At 35.0% G+C, this 16,823-nt stretch overlaps 1 non-coding gene across 1 annotated transcript; it reads right to left on the bottom strand.

Moving 5' to 3' along the window:
• Window positions 1-9,276: 9,276 nt before the first annotated feature.
• On the bottom strand, window positions 9,277-9,383 carry LOC131169841 (small nucleolar RNA R71). Its single transcript, XR_009140770.1, has one exon. It is a non-coding gene; the product is annotated as a small nucleolar RNA R71 (small nucleolar RNA).
• Between the last annotated feature and the right edge of the window lie 7,440 nt (window positions 9,384-16,823).

The raw sequence follows: 16,823 nt of genomic DNA, 5'->3' as shown, positions 1-16,823 counted from the left end.
CAAGTTTAATGACCAAAATGTGGTATGTGGGTGAAGTTGGAGTTCCCATACCTATTAAGCCTTAGAAAGTCAATAATTTGACTTGAATAGTGTAGTGAATGGTAACCCAAAATACAAAAATTTCAAGAACATCAAGTTTAGCACATTAGAGCTAGGTAAAAGTGAAGTTAAATTTATTTTTGGATTTATGTTAAGTTATGATACTGAAACACTATGAAACTGTGTGTTTCAGTGGAAAAGAACACCGGGAAAGAACCCGAGGAATCGATTCAAGGCCGATAGGCAACTCGCATCAGGTTTGTGCACAAAAATTTATAAATTATAGTTTCACAACGAAAATTGATTTGTTATACATTGTGAATATATTTTATTCATTATGAATTTCGAAAATGTTATGTTGCCTATTTTTCAATAGAAATTTGGAATGAAAATTATTTATTGATTGTATGAAATGTTTAAATAGCTTAATTTAAATTGTTTTGAATAATTTGAAATATTGAATTGTGACATTACCATGATGAAGTATTTATGATGCTTTTGATTTAAATTGTTTTTAATTCACACTTGGCATGACAATATTAATATGTTCATCCTCCACTTGTGGGGTGAGTTTGATATTTGATCAGTTTCCTCCCTCTCTGGCTTCCTAGTTTGAGGGGCGAGTTTGGATGAGTACTCATTAGCTAGCTAGCCACCTCCCTCATTGATTTCGATTAGTGGGGGTGTTTGCCTTGTCGTGATGTACACACGGCATGTTCGGAAATTTTGTGTCATGGCCTAAATTATGTTATTGTTTGGCAACACTATATTTATTAAATTGTTTGATTAAATTTTGTGTTGTATGAAGCTTTGAAAATTATGATTTGTTATAAATGTGATTTAAAAAAATTATGAAATGCGATTTTGAGATTTTTGAATTATAATTTGTCCATAAATGTTTTATATTATGCATTTTATACTTTATTGTGCACCACTGAGTATCTTTATACTCAGCGATAGCTTTAATTTGCTGTCGCAGATAGAGAAAAGGATATAGCAGCAAAGCTAGCTGCTACAGTTAGAGAGGAGTACGATTGAAGAATTTCTGTACGGGTATTGTCTATACCCTGGTAGTTTAATTTGATGTAAATATGATAGTATGCATATGTATCTCTGTAGTTTGTGCAGTTGTACAGATAAAATTATAATAATATTATTTTGAGATTTTACGTCTGTAAATTAACTTATGAATGTAAATTAATTATTAAAATGCAATGTGCATGAGTTTATGAAATGTTCTGAGTTATTAATTTTTTATTTGAATTTTGAATTTTGAGTTGAAGTGTTGCCATTGTTGTTGATTTGAAGTTTGGTGGTTGCAAATGAAGTTGTGATTGAGAAAAATATTGGGAGTGTTTTTATTTTCAGGTTTTGAAGAACTGTTTTGTCAAAATATAGACGGCACTCTGCTGAAATTTTTATAAAAATTGCGAAGATTTTAAATATCTAAAAATTTAATTTATATTTGGACTTTAAATAAAGGTTTTTAAAATTTTAAAAAAAAATTTTACCAACCAATTTCAAAATGAACGAAAATTGTTTTAAAATCCCTTGTAGTATATTTAATGGGTTACCGGTAGATAAAGTACGGTAATTCATTAGGTGTACTACGGGAACATGTTATAACTTACAAGGAGTAGGGTGTGACAAAAACAGATCTTTGCAAGAAATGGCAAGAACAATGCTGAATGAAAACAGTTTACCAAAATATTTCTGGGCAGAAGCTGTAAATATAGCATGCTACATTTTGAACAGAGTTTCCATTAGAGCTATTTTAAAAAAAACTCCTTATGAACTTTGGAAATGAAGAAAACCTAATATTGCATATTTTCATGTCTTTGATTGCAAATGTTACATCTTGAATAACAAAGACAGCAATCTCAAGAAATTTGATGCTAAATCTTGTGAAGGAATATTTCTAGGTTATTCAACAAATAGCAAAGCATATAGGATTTTCAATAGAAAAACCTTGACCATGGAAGAATCAATGCATATACTTTTTGATGATGCTAACACCTTCTTGCAAAGGAAAGATTTTTGTGATGATGAAATTGAGCAGATTCTAAATTCAAAGAATTCAAATAAAGATGAGCTTGATTCAAAACAACTAGTAGAGGATGATCAAAATGACAAAGAAGAAGAACTTCCTTGCTCCACAAATGTTGAAATTCAAGAAAACTCCCAACCAAATGTGGAAGAATTACAAATTGAGAAACCTCAACATCAAGACATTCCACAAGAATGGAGGTATCATAGAAATCATTCCAAAGATGACATTCTTGATAGTCCATCACAATGAATGATGACAAGAGCTCAACTTAGAAGATATTTTGGCAATATTGCTTTTGTTTCTCAATTTGAACCCAAAACATATGATAATGCTCAAAATGATGAAAATTGGCTTTTTGCTATACAAGAGGAATTAAATCAATTTGAAAGAAATAAAGTGTGGACACTTATTCCTAAACCTAAAAAGCATTCTATTATTAGAACTAAATGGGTATTTAGGAATAAGATGGATGAAAAAGGACATGTAATTAGAAATAAAGCTAGACTAGTAGCTCAAGGATACAACCAAGGGGAGGGTATTGATTTTGATGAAACCTTTGCTCCGGTTGCTAGAATTGAAGCTATTAGAATGTTGTGTGCATTTGCATGTTTTAAGAATTTCATGCTTTATCAAATGGATGTTAAAAGTACTTTCTTAAATGGATTTATTGATGAAGAAGTTTATGCGGCTCAACCTCCTGGTTTTAAAAACCCTCATTTTCCAAATCATATTTACAAACTTACTAAAGCTCTCTATGGTTTAAAGCAAGCTCCTAGAGCATGGTATGAGAGACTTAGTAAATTTTTGCTTCAAAATGATTTTAAAAGAGGAAAAGTGGATACTACTCTTTTCATTAATAAACTAGGAAAAGATATGCTTATTGTGCAAATCTATGTAGATGATATTATTTTTTGTGCTACAAACCATTCCCTTTGTAAGAAATTTTCCAATATGATGAAAAGTGAATTTGAAATGAGTATGATGGGTGAACTTACTTTCTTCCTTGGATTGCAAATCAAACAAATGAAAGATTGAATTTTTATAAATCAGTCCAAGTACATAAAGGATATGCTAAAGAAGTTCAAAATGGAAGATATGAAAAGCATTGGAACCCCCATGAGCTCAACAGTTAAATTAGAGAAAGATGAAAAAGGTAAGGAGATAGATAATAAACTCTATAGAGGTATAATTGATTCTTTACTCTACTTGACAGCATCCAGACCAGACATTCATTTCATTGTATATTTATGTGCAAGATTTCAATCATGTCCAAAAGAATCTCATCTTGTAGCAGTTAAAAGAATTTTTAAGTACCTCATTGGCACACACAACATTGGCTTATGGTATCCAAAATGTGAATCATTTGATCTTATTGGTTATAGTGATTCAGATTTTGCTGGTAGTAGATTGGACAGAAAAAGAACTTCTGGAACTTGTCAATTTCTAGGTCATGCATTAGTTTCATGGCACAGTCAAAAGTAAACTTTTGTTGCACTTTCTACAGCAGAAGCTAAATATATTGCAGCTGGAAGTTGTATTGTGCAAATTTTGTGGATGAAACAACAGCTTGAAGATTTTGAAGTTAAATTTGATCACATTCCCATAAGATGTGACAACACTAGTGCTATAAACTTGTCAAAAAATCCTGTCTAACACTCTAGAAGCAAGCATATTGAAATTAGACATCATTTTATTAGGGATCATGTTCAAAATGGTGATATTCAAATTAAATTTGTCCCTTCTAAAAAATAGCTTACTGATATCTTTACAAAGCCACTTAATGAGGAAACTTTTTGCAAAATAAGAAGAGAACTTGGTATGACTGATGCTCTTGCTTAATTTTTGATGCATTCTCATGTTTCTATATGAAAATAAAGTGATGTATGTTGATTTGTGGTGTTAAAAATGTGTTCTGATATTTCTGATGCAATTTGAAAAATTTTGGGTCTGATCTGATATGAACAATATTATGCAGAATTTGATTGCAGCGGCAAACTAATCTGTTTGCTAAGTGCTTTACCACTGCTCCTAATTCTTCGTTGGCAAACTGGTAGTCAGGTCTGATTGTACTAAAAATCTAAGATTATTCTTCTTTTCTGAGCGCCTATTCTGTATTTTTAAAAGGCACATTACTCAAATAGCCTTTTATTTAAAGCATTGCATCATTATGTGTTTTGAGGGCAAAATAAACCTTTTACATATTAACCAGCGAGGGACTCAAAAATTTTTTTCAGAACCATTAGTCTTCTCTGCTTCTCCACTGGTATACGGTATCCATCACTCTGCAAAATCTCCATTTATGTCTTTTCAAGTTTAAAATTCAAAATTTCTTCTCTTTTCTGACGCATCGCCTCCTAAAACTCGATCAAATGCATCCTCTCTCCATTGTTAACCCATTTCACTCACAACCCTCTCAACCATCATCTCCCTTCATCTTCTTTAAAATTTTCGAAACCCATTGGCTCTAAATCAAAGCGATTGTTCCGCATTCTTCAAGTTAAAAAATCCCTAAATCCTTCCTATTCATTCCCCGATATCTCTCTCAATTTACCGAAAGAAACCATTCAAAGTGATTCTCGTTGGATTAAAATTTTCTGACGCATTCTCTTCTGTCATCATCGATTCGTATTCTCTCTCTACAAGTCTCAGGTATTGAATTCGAAACATTAATGGAAACGTGTTTTACATTTTTTTGTGGTTGTTCTGTTTGTTTCGCTTTCGTCTCTCATTCTTGAAATTAGCTGATAGATTTTCTTATTTTGAGTATTCACATTACACAAACATGCGCTATATGACAAAATCATGAATTTTTTGTTATTGATTCTCAAAAAAAAAAAAAAAACCCGAATATTTCTTACTATCAGTCCTAAATTTTTTTTTTAATACATGACATTGTGTTAAAAATGTGTTGATATGCTTCTAATGGTTATACGTTGACTGCTCACATTGTTTATTTTGTGAGCCTAGCTTTCTCTATCCCTACTGCCAATTTTCTTCTGGTTTGGTAATGGCACGGTCAAAAGAAAAAGGCAAAGAAAAGGTCACCACACCCTCATCATCTTCAGACTCTACTAATGCGAGTGTCCCTGCATCACCTCCTCCACAGAGAGAAGTTCCTCTGGTAATTAGAAAATCAAAAGAAAAGTCCAAGAAAAGGACCAGTGAGCCTGTCCAAGAAAAAGGTTCCAAGAAGAAGAAGACTTCAAAAGCTCCAATTGCGCTTATGGAAAGGGCCATTCATGAACCAAGGTACATTCATTGGCCTACTTTTAATGAAGTCTCTGTTCCTTTACACTCTCTGTTTGAATATCAAAAATGGGACAGATTATACTCTAACACTGAAGGAGTATATATGGACTTAGTTCAAGAATTTTATAGAAATTTAAGAGTTGATGATGCTGAAAGAGATGAATCTTTTAATGTTAAAATAAAAGAAAAAGTTTATGAGGTGACAGTAAAAAGGTTAGCAAAAGCCCTAGGCATCCCAAACAGTGGGAATAGAATCTGTTCTCACAAAGAAGTATTTGTTGTTGGCGGGTTCAGTAAAAGAGATTTTGAGGCTGAAGTGTTTAAAGGAGAAGTGAAAGATAAGACTAGCATTACCCATCCTCACCAACACATCAAAATCCTTTATAGCTTTATCATCTATGTGCTGAATCCTAGAACTGGTAGTCCAAACTATTTAAGCACACTTGATCTCTGCATAATTTGGCATATTGTGAATGAAATTGAGTTTAATCTTGCCTACTTTATGCTGAAGCAAATTATGAAATGGAAACCACCTTACAAACTTCCATATGCTCGTCTTCTTAATGGCCTATTTAGAGACTTTGGGATACCCCTAGAAACTGAGAAACTTAGAACAAATATGATCCCAATTACAAGTCTGCAGAAAGATGATGATGGCAGAAAACTAAGGTTTGAACTAGGTGTTAGTTCTAAGGATAGTGCAAGTGGTGCTTTTGATATTGAAGAAATTCTGGAAGAAGTGAATAATTTAAGGCAATTTGTTGAGATTGAATTTAGAGAATTATGGAAATTTAGAGCTTTTCAAACTGTTCTTATGAATGCACTTGATTCTAAGATTGATGGAACTTTGATGTTGATGTATAAAATTATGGAAGAACTATTCAAAATCAAAGTTCATTTGGGTATTTCAAGCACTGAAGCTGGAGAAACTAGTAAAGCTGTTGTTACTGGTTTTGTTCCACAAACAGAAAAAGAAAAGGAAGAAAAGGAAACAGAACAATAAGAAGAGGAAGAGGAAGAAGAGGAAACTGATAAAGAGGAAGAAGATTCCAATGATGGTAATGGAAAAGGAGGCAGCAAAGAAGGAAATGGAAATGACATGAGTGAATCTGATTCTGAGCCAGAACCACAGACTCCTGCTCTTGCTGAACCTGTAAAAGGAAAGGCAAAAACAACTAAAGAGGAACAAAGAAGCAAGCAGAAAGAGGAAACTGGTAAACCATCTGGCAAAAAGGCTAAAACTGGCAAAAAGCCTACTGCAGAATCCGGTACTACTACTGCATCTGAGTTAGCTGTTGGCCCTATTATTCCCTTAACACCTGGACTGCAATGGCTGCTAAAATCCTTCAAACCTTGAGTGATAAACCTGTCAAGCCAAAAAGGGTAAAGATGGCAGCTCCAAGACAAATCAGAAGAAGCTCTAGGCTGAAAGGAAAAATCCTATATTGGATGTTTATTGATTTTAATTTTGTTTGACAGTCTGTCTCTTAGTTTGCTACTTCGTTTGCTATTTTTAGTTTTCTAGACTTTAATTAGTTTGCTATATTATCTACTATTTTGACTGTTTTGTTCACTACACTTAAACTCAATTTTTGGTTTATCCACATGTGCATCCCATGTTCTTTTGATGCTGACAAAAAGGGGGAGAAATGATTGAGTAATCTTGTTGGTATAATGTTACACTCATTTCATATAGGCATTTTAGGGTAGTTTTGCATCCATTTTGCCCTTATATTTTAGTATATTTTATGTTTTTAGCTTTATTTTAGCTTATTTGTTAACTTTAGAAACTTTATATTTGATTTTTGTAATTTTGTTGTTTTTGATAGGATTTTGTGGCAAATTGAAGATCAATGAGTGCATTAGGAAGTGATTTGAAGAAATTTGGAGTTCTTTAAGCATAGAGGAAAGTTAAAGAAATCAAGCCTTGAAGAGCAAGTTAGCCAAAATTTGCTTGAGACTTTGCTTAAGATCCTGCTTAGGGTAAAGCGGCAGTACTTAAGGTGCAGCACAAGTCAAGCATGAGCAGAAAAATCTATTTTACTCTAAGTCTGCCGAGATTTGCTAAGGGTCTACTTAACCTTAAGCAGACAGTGCGACCAGAAGCTGAAATTTGCTAAGAAGCTGCTTAGGGTTAAGCCGTACTCTAAGCAGACTGCCCAGAATGTGAATAATGCTGCTGACTTAGATAATTTTATACCTCATTTTCTATTCACTTCTTGGCTCTTATTTACTTTTAGGGCAACTTTTTGGGATGATATAAATTCATCATTTCCTAGTTTTTGCCACAAGAGGAAAGGGAGAAACAAAAAGGAAAGAAAATATAATAGAGAGACGAGGAGACGCCATTTTCTGGGGAGGAGCTGCTGCAACCATTTTTTGGAGCTCCAGAAACTAGAGTTTTGGGTTGTTCTACCTGGGTTTTTCTATTTTAGTCCTCTTATCATGTTTTTCTTTACTTTTCCATCAATCTTTCTTGTAAATACCATCATGAGTGAGTAAACTCTTTAGATTTCAGAGTTGGGAAATATGTTTTAGATTGACTTGTGGATTTGCACTGGGTATTTCCTTATTTTACATAAATATGAGTTTTGATTCCTTCCTTGTGTGCTTGATTTACTTGCCTAATGTTGGTACCCATTGGGTATTGTGTTAATCTTTGATTGAAGGACCGAAAGGTGAAAGTCATTGATAGATAATCAAGGATTGGAACTTAAAATCACCTAGATTTAGAAATAAACTTGGGTTTTAAGAGGAATTAATAATTGGTTACAAAACTTAATGGGTTTTAAATTAATCAAATATCATACAAAAGTAGGTTTGGTTATTTTAGAACACACTTTGGTTTGCTTGAAAAAGAAATCAAAGGAATTTAGAATTAATCACCTTCAAACTCTATTTTTCCCTAAAAATTGGAATGCCCAAGACAAATCCCAACTAATTTATGCATAAACCCCCAACTCTGGAATCACTTTTAACATAATTAGACTTTCATTTAAATTACCCATTATCAATTCAGTTTAATTGCAAACTAAATTTAGAATTAAATTGCTTGCTCTTTACATATTTCAATTAGATTAATCAATTTACTTCGCTCATTTACATTTACCATTCATTCATTAATTATTAGCCCAAATAATCGCTTCATTCATAGTTTGGTACTCAAACTGCAAATCCTCGTGGGAACGATACTTGATTCATCACTTTATTACTTGAGACGATCGGTATACTTGCGGATTCGCCCCATCAAGTTTTTGGCGCCGTTGTCGGGGATTTGATTTTTTGTTTGATATTGAACAATTGTTTGTTTGGTTAATTTGGGCACTTTATTTTATTTTCTTTTTACCATTTTACTTTGAGAATTTGTTTATTTTATTTTTCAGGTACTTTATTTTATAAGAAGGACAAAAAGTGAAAAAATCAATTTATTTTTTGATCCAGAAATAGAAAAGACAGCAAAAGCTTTAAGAGCAGAATCTAAAAGGAGAAAAGCTGAAATTAAAGCTCAACAACAACAAGAAAGAGCACAAGAACAAGAGCAATTATAAGAAGAAATGGCCAACAACAATAACAACCACTCTGTGAAGGATCATGCCTATCCTAACATTGGGAATTTCATGCCAAGTATCACAAGACCAAGAGTAGAAGCTAATAATTTTGAACTGAAGACTGCACTCTGTCAGATGGTACAATAATCACAATTTAAAGGAAATCCAAGTGAAAGTCCACATGTGCATCTAGCACACTTTCTTGAGATCAGTGATATGTTGAAGATAAATGGAGTTTCTTATGATGCAATTCGACTCAGATTATTTCCTTTTTCTCTGAAGGACCGAGCTAGAGAGTAGTTACATTCTTTGCCACCGGGTTCTATCACAACATGGGAAGAACTTTCTCAAGCATTTTTAGCTCAATATTTTCCACCAAGCAAGACAGCTAAGCTAAGAAATGAGCTGACTTCTTTCAAACTTAGAGATGATGAGAGCTTGTATGAAGCATGGGAGAGGTACAAGGATTTGCAAAGGAGATGTCCACATCATGGGATTCCTAAGTGGATGCTTGTTCAACACTTTTACAATGGAGTTTCACCAGCTATTAGAAGTACAATTGATGCATCTTCTGGAGGTGATCTTATGGAGAAATCTGAAGATGAAGCTTTTTCTGCTCTTGATAAAATTGCTTATAACAACTACCAATGGAGTTGTGAGAGGAATGAGATCAAGAAACCAGCTGGTATGTTCGAGCTTGATGCCATGAATATGATAAATGCTAAGTTTGATGCTTTGACAAGGAAAATGGACAAGCTAAGCATGAAAGTAGATTCTTCAGCTGGAGGTTCTAGTAATTCAGCAGAAGTTGGAGCTGCAAATGTCAATTGCGCAGCTGATTTTTCTGCACTTAATCAAGATTTTTCAAGTGAGCAAGTGGATTATGTGGGGAACTACAATCAAAGACCAAGTGGTAACTCATTTTCTGCAACTTATGATCTAGCATGGAGAAACCACTCCAATTTCTCTTGGGGAGGTAAACAAGGACAACATCAGAATTTTCAGCAACCTTCTGGGTATCAACAACATTAGAATTTTCAGCAGAATAGAGGTCCTCCTCCTGAAATTCCTAAACCTCAAAATGCACCTGCTCCACCTCTACCACAACAAGCACAACCAGATAAGACAGCTAGATTAGAAGCTATGATTGAGACTCTACTTGTGATTCATCAAAGTCAACAAGATATGATTTCTCAATTAGCATCTAAAGTAGATCAAATGGCAATACACAACAAGATGTTAGAGAATCAAATAGCTCAACAAGCTAGCTCTTCAAATAACAAAGCATTTGGGAAGCTCCCTAGCTAGCCAGAAAATTCAAGGGAGCATTGCAAGGCTATTACATTGAGGAGTGGAAAAATATTGGAGAATGGAGATAAAAAAGATTGAAGAGAAAATTGAAGAAGAGAAAAACAGAGAAGGAGATGAACAAACTAAAGTTGAAGTTAGAATTGAAGCTGAGAAAGAAAATTCAGTGGAAGAAAAAGGAAGTAAGGAGAGAGAGAGCAAAGAGGAAGAACCTAAATATGTTGCACCTAAAGCCTACATGCCACCTTTACCATTCCCACAAAGGTTCCAGAAAGCGAAATTAGATAAACAATTTGGGAAGTTTTTGGAAGTATTGAAGTCTTTGCATGTGATTATTCCTTTCACTGATGCCTTAGCACAAATGCCTTCATATGCTAAATTTTTGAAGGAGATTTTATCTAACAAGAAGAAATTGGAGGAATTTGAGACCATAGCTCTCACAGAAGAAAGCAGTGCTATTTTGCAAAATAAGCTTCCACCCAAACTGAAAGATCCTGGAAGTTTTTCCATACCATGTCACATTGGGGATATCAGTATAGATAAGGCTTTATGTGATCTTGGAGCCAGTGTTAGTCTAATGCCATTATCTATCTATGAGAAAGTGAAGATTGGAGAAATGAAGCCTACTACCATTTCACTACAGTTAGCAGATAGGTCTATTAAATTTCCAATTGGGGTATTTGAGAATGTTCCTCTGAAAGTTGGAAAATTTTTCATACCAGTGGATTTTGTGGTATTGGAGATGGAGGAGGATGTACACATTCATATTATTCTTGGTAGACCTTTCCTTGCTACTGCTGGAGCTGTGATTGATGTAAAAAATGAGAGGCTTACATTAGAAGTTGGGGAAGAAAAAGTTGAATTTAATTTGTTTCAAGCAATGAAAAAGAAAGATGATTCAAATTCATGCTTGAGAATTGATGTAGTAGATGAAGAGGTCAGAGAAGTGCTCAAAAAGCAACATCCTAAAGATCCCTTAGAAGCTTGTTTGGTTTATAACATCAAAAATGGGGTTGAGATTGAAGAAGCTGCAGAATATGCTACAATCTTGGAAGGAAATGCACATTTGCCTATGGTTGATATTGAAAAGATTGGGGATTTGAAGCAAGATACAACTTCATCATCAAAGCTTGAAAAAAGCGAAGCACCGAAGGTAGAGTTGAAACCTCTTCCAACAAATCTCAGGTATGCTTTTCTAGGTCAAAATTCTACATATCCTGTAATTGTTAGCGCTAAACTGAATGATTGTGAAGTTAAAAAATTATTAAGAGTTCTTAGAAAGCATAGAAGGATAATCGGTTATACCATTGATGATATTAAAGGAATACATCCTTTTGTGTGCATGCATAGAATTTTGTTGGAAAATAATCATAAAGCCTCTCGAGAGTCACAGAGGAGATTGAATCCAAATATGAAAGAGGTTGTGAAAAAGGAAATCTTGAAATTGCTTGATGCAGGTATCATTTACCCTGTTTCTGACAGCAATTGGGTAAGTCCAGTTCATGTTGTACCCAAGAAAGGGGGCATCACAGTAGTGAAAAATGAGAATGATGAACTAATACCTACAAGGACTGTAACTGGATGGAGAATGTGTATAGACTATAGGAAACTGAATAATGCAACTAGAAAGGACCATTTTCCATTACCATTTATAGATCAAATGCTTGAGAGACTAGCTCATCATTCTTATTTTTGCTATTTAGATGGCTATTCAGGGTTCTTTCAGATCCTTATTCACCCAGATGATCAGGATAAAACTACTTTCACATGTCCTTATGGTACCTTTGCATATCGAAGGATGCCATTTGGACTATGTAATGCCCCTGCTACATTTCAAAGATGTATGATGTCCATATTTTCTGACATGATTGAGGGTATTCTGGAAGTGTTCATGGATGATTTTTCTGTGTATGGTAAATCTTTCGATGAATGCTTATCTAACTTTTCTAAGGTTTTGCAGAGATGTGAAGAGTTCAATTTAGTTTTGAATTGGGAAAAGTGCCATTTTATGGTACAAGAAGGAATTGTTTTGGGACATCTTGTGTCAAACAGGGGTATTGAGGTGGATAAAGCAAAGGTAGAAATTATTGAGAAAATGCCACCCCCAACATCCGTAAAGGGAGTGAGGAGTTTCTTGGGGCATGCTGGATTTTACAGGAGATTCATCAAGGATTTCTCTAAGATTTCTAAGCCTCTTACCAATTTATTGAGTAAAGATGTGGAATTTCATTTTGATACTAATTGTATGAACGCTTTTTGCAGAATAAAGGAAGCTTTGATATCTGCTCCTATTATGCAGCCACCCGATTGGTCATTACCTTTTGAGTTAATGTGCGATGCTAGCGATTATGCAATTGGGGCTGTTTTGGGACAAAGGAAAGATAAGAAGGTGTATGCAATATACTATGCAAGTAGAACCTTAGATGATGCTCAAATTACTCTACTACGGAGAAAGAGTTTTTGGCAGTGGTATTCGTAGTAGACAAATTCAGGTCCTATCTTGTGGGGTTTAAGGTAATAGTATACACAGATCATATAGCTATCAAATATCTACTTCAGAAAAAAGAGGCCAAACCTAGGTTAATAAGGTGGGTGATACTCCTTCAAGAGTTTGACTTGGAAATCAAAGACAAGAAAGGAGTAGAAAATGTGGTAGCAGATCATCTGTCTAGATTGAGGCAAGAACAAGAAGATAATTTGGGAAAAGAGCCCCCAATAGATGATTATTTTCCTGATGAGCAACTGTTAGTAATTATGAATGCAAAAATCCCTTGGTATGCAGATTTCGTGAACTATCTGGTGTGTGGAATCCTTCCACCTAACCTAACATGGCAGCAGAGAAAGAAATTTCTTTTTGATGTGAAGGATTACGATTGGGAAGAGCCATTTTTGTTCAATAGATGTGGAGATGGGTTGATTAGAAGATGTTTAGCTGATAAGGAGATAGGGAATATTATTAAAGATTGTCATTCTTCACTTTATGGGGGTCATATGAGTGTGACAAAGACTGCAGAAAAAGGTCTTCAAGTAGGGTTCTTTTGGCCACATATGTTTAAAGATGTGAGAAAGTTTGTAAATACATGCGATAGGTGTCAAAGGATGGGTAATATCTCAAAGAGAGATGAAATGCCCCTCCAAAATATATTAGAAGTGGAACTATTTGATGTGTGGGGCATTGATTTCATGGGACCTTTTCCATCGTCCTTTAGACACAAATACATTTTAGTTGGAGTAGATTATGTGAGCAAATGGGTTGAAGCTATACCATCTCCAACTAATGATGTTAGAGTTGTGATTAAATTCCTTAAAAAGTTCATTTTTATAAGATTTGGAACTCTACGTGCCATTATAAGTGATGGAGATTCTCATTTTTGCAACCATCAATTTGAAAGATTATTACAAAAATATGGAGTAAAGCATAAGGTTGCAACACCCTACCATCCACAAACTAGTGGTCAAGTGGAGATCTCAACTAGAGAGTTGAAAAGAATTCTTGAGAAAACAGTGAATAGTTCAAGGAAAGATTGGTCGCTAAAGTTAGATGATGCTCTTTAGGCCTATAGAACAGCTTTTAAAACTCCTATTGGCACCACCCCATTTAGATTGGTTTATGGGAAAGCTTGTCATTTACCTTTGGAGTTGGAGCATAGAGCATATTTGGGCCATAAGGACACTGAATTTTGACTTAAAAACTGCAGGAGAAAAAAGAATGCTGCAACTAAATGAACTTGAGGAACTTAGATTGGATGCTTATGAAAATGCCAAGCTTTACAAGGAAAGAACTAAGAGATGGCATGATAAGCATATTAGGAAGAAAGAATTTCAGGAAGGTGATGTTGTTCTCTTATATAATTCTAGGTTAAGGTTATTTCTCAAAAAATTAGAATCAAGATGGTCAGGGCCTTACACTGTTATAAAGGTATACCCCTATGGAGCTGTTGAGATAGGCAATGAAACCTCAGGGACTTTCAAAGTTAATGGGCAGAGATTAAAGCATTATATTGTTGGAGAACCCACACAAAAGGTTGTAGAGGTTTCATGGCTTGGTTCCCCAATTACGGATATTTAGGTGATTTGGAGTGGAAGGTCAAGCTTAAGACCTTAAACAAGCGCTTCTTAGGAGGCAACCCAAGCGTATTCTTTTATAGTTTATTAATTTTTCATTTCATTTCATTTTCAGTTTTTACCCTCATTAAACTCAAAAGTGACATTTGTTTATCTTTTGTAGGTCATTCATGAAGATTGGCAAATTAACATATGTAGCAAAAAGAAAGAATTGAAAGGGAACAAGTATAAGCAAAATTATGCACTTTATTCAGTACCTGTGAATAGTAACACCTTTAAACTTGTGCTAAATTGCTGATATTATAATCTACTTGATAGCACATGTTTAATTTTGTGTCTTGTGTAAATTCTGTGAAATACAACTTGAATGAGCATTAATTTTGATATTTAGGACTGATGTGAGCTTTATTGAAGTGCAAAAATAGTGTTTGTTAAGTTTTACCTTTTAGTGAGTATACAGTTTTGTAATCTGTTAGAAATTTACATGTTTTTGTTTGAATTGCTGCTAGTTTTTGTAGTCTGCTAATTTTTGTTACTCTTCATGCTACTGTTCATGCTGCTTAAAAAGTCAATTTCTATGTCTTTTCTGCAATTTTTGAATGTCTGAAACTTGTCTCAAATGCTGCTGAAAATGTGCTTTTGGTATAAGTTTAGGAATGAGACCATTTCATTAAGTTTGCAAAAAGGTAATCACAATTGGTGCCTAATTTGAGCTAATTACCACATGCTTGCATCATGCTTGATAAGTTTATGAGAGATGATGAGCTTAAATTTTTCAATTTTGTGGTATTCATATGCATTTGGTAATTGCTAAGAGTCATGATAGCATTCCATAGCATTTGGACTGTTTTTTGTAAGTAAAATCACAATTTTTCCCAAAACCTGCCGAAACTTACTGATGATTTTGCTTATTAAGCTGTATCCTATGCAAATTCTGCTGAACCCTATGCTTAATCCCAAGCATAACCCAAATTACCAGATGTCTTCCCTACATTTTAAAAAGCCCAAAATTTCTGCCATTTTTTTTATATGAAGCCCTCGCCCAAACTCCCGATAAACTAAAGCTTCATTCCGCAGACCCCCCCTCCCTCCACCATTTTTTCCGGCATTTCTAGGGAAGCTAAAGAGTTTATTTCTCTTCATTAAATGGTGAGAACCAAGATGTGGTCCACCCACAAACCCAAGCCCAGAAAATCTCAACGCTCTGTCAAATCGAAAATGGCTACTCCATCTCCTTTACCCAAAAACCCTAACCCCAGTCCCAGTCCACCACTACCTCAATCGCCACCACTGCAAACACCACCACTACCTCAATCGCCACCACCGCAAACACCACCACTACCCCAAAGCCAAACACCAACCCTCATTCCGCCGACCCCCCTCTCGCCACAAAATGAGCCACAAAATGAAACACCCATTTTTCGAAACTCAGTTCCAAGAACCAATGTCTGAACCTGTGCCAACTCAAACCAAATCTAAAGGTAAAACTAAAAAGGCTGCGGGTAGACCCAAGAAAGCCACTGTCGAAAAAAGAAAAGGAACGCCCTTTGTTCCTTTGGACTTAAACTCTCCACCTCAACTTCCCTCTAAACCAATCAACAAAAGAACTAGGTCCTCTTCACAAATTCCATCACCAGCAGTTCAAACCCCTATACCTCAGTCACCCTTAAACTCTCCCCAGCCTGCCACTGCTCCAGCAGCACCTACGTTATCTGCCAATGATATAGAGGAGGTACTTTCTCCATTACCTTGGGCTTTTAAAGACATGGATATGAAAAATGCTTATGAGAGTTTAGCTTCTAAACCTATTTTGGCGAACAAATATATGGATGAGCAGATTTTAAAAGAGTTAGGCATTTATGACTCTGTATTTGCCTATTTAGATGCTGTCAACTGGACTAAGTTTGCTAGGATTAGGGAACCAATGTACAAGGATTTGACCTTGGAATTTTTGAGTTCCTTAAGGCTGAATTTCAAACCAACAGTACCTGAGCATAAGGATGTGATCTATTTTCGATGTGCTGGCATTGATAGGGAGTTAGACATGGATTCTCTGAATGAAATTTTTGGTTTTCAGGGTTCGGGCTATAAAAGTATTGAGTGGCAACAAACCATCTATGACCCTGTTCAGTTCTGGAAAGACATTGCACCTTATGGGGGTTATTACAGACAGAGGATAGCAAAAGCCTCTAGGATAGTCGATCATGTGTTGAAATACCTCCATAGATTTTTCTCTTACACTGTTTTAGGAAGGGGACATAGTAACAGTATTGTGGGTGCTGGAGATTTATTTTTCTTGTGGTGTATGAAGGAGAGAAAACAAGTTAGCACAGCCCATTTCCTAGCTACTCATTGGCACCAAACTGTCACAAAGCATACTAAAGGTAGCATAGTCTTTGGAGGATATATAACTGTGATAGCCAGTTCATTTAGCTTTGATGCTAGTCTATATAAGCTACTGCCAGTGTCTGGTGAATCATATATAGACAGCACAATGTTGCTACACATGGATATTTGTGAGAAAGTAGGACATACCTATGCTTTGTTATAGCAGCATGCTGAAG

The sequence above is a fragment of the Hevea brasiliensis genome, chromosome 1 (genome assembly GCF_030052815.1).
Source record: "Hevea brasiliensis isolate MT/VB/25A 57/8 chromosome 1, ASM3005281v1, whole genome shotgun sequence".
Taxonomy (NCBI): Eukaryota; Viridiplantae; Streptophyta; class Magnoliopsida; order Malpighiales; family Euphorbiaceae; genus Hevea; species Hevea brasiliensis.
The sequence above is the reverse complement of the archived record's forward strand: the minus strand, read 5'-3'. Positions and strand labels throughout refer to the sequence as shown.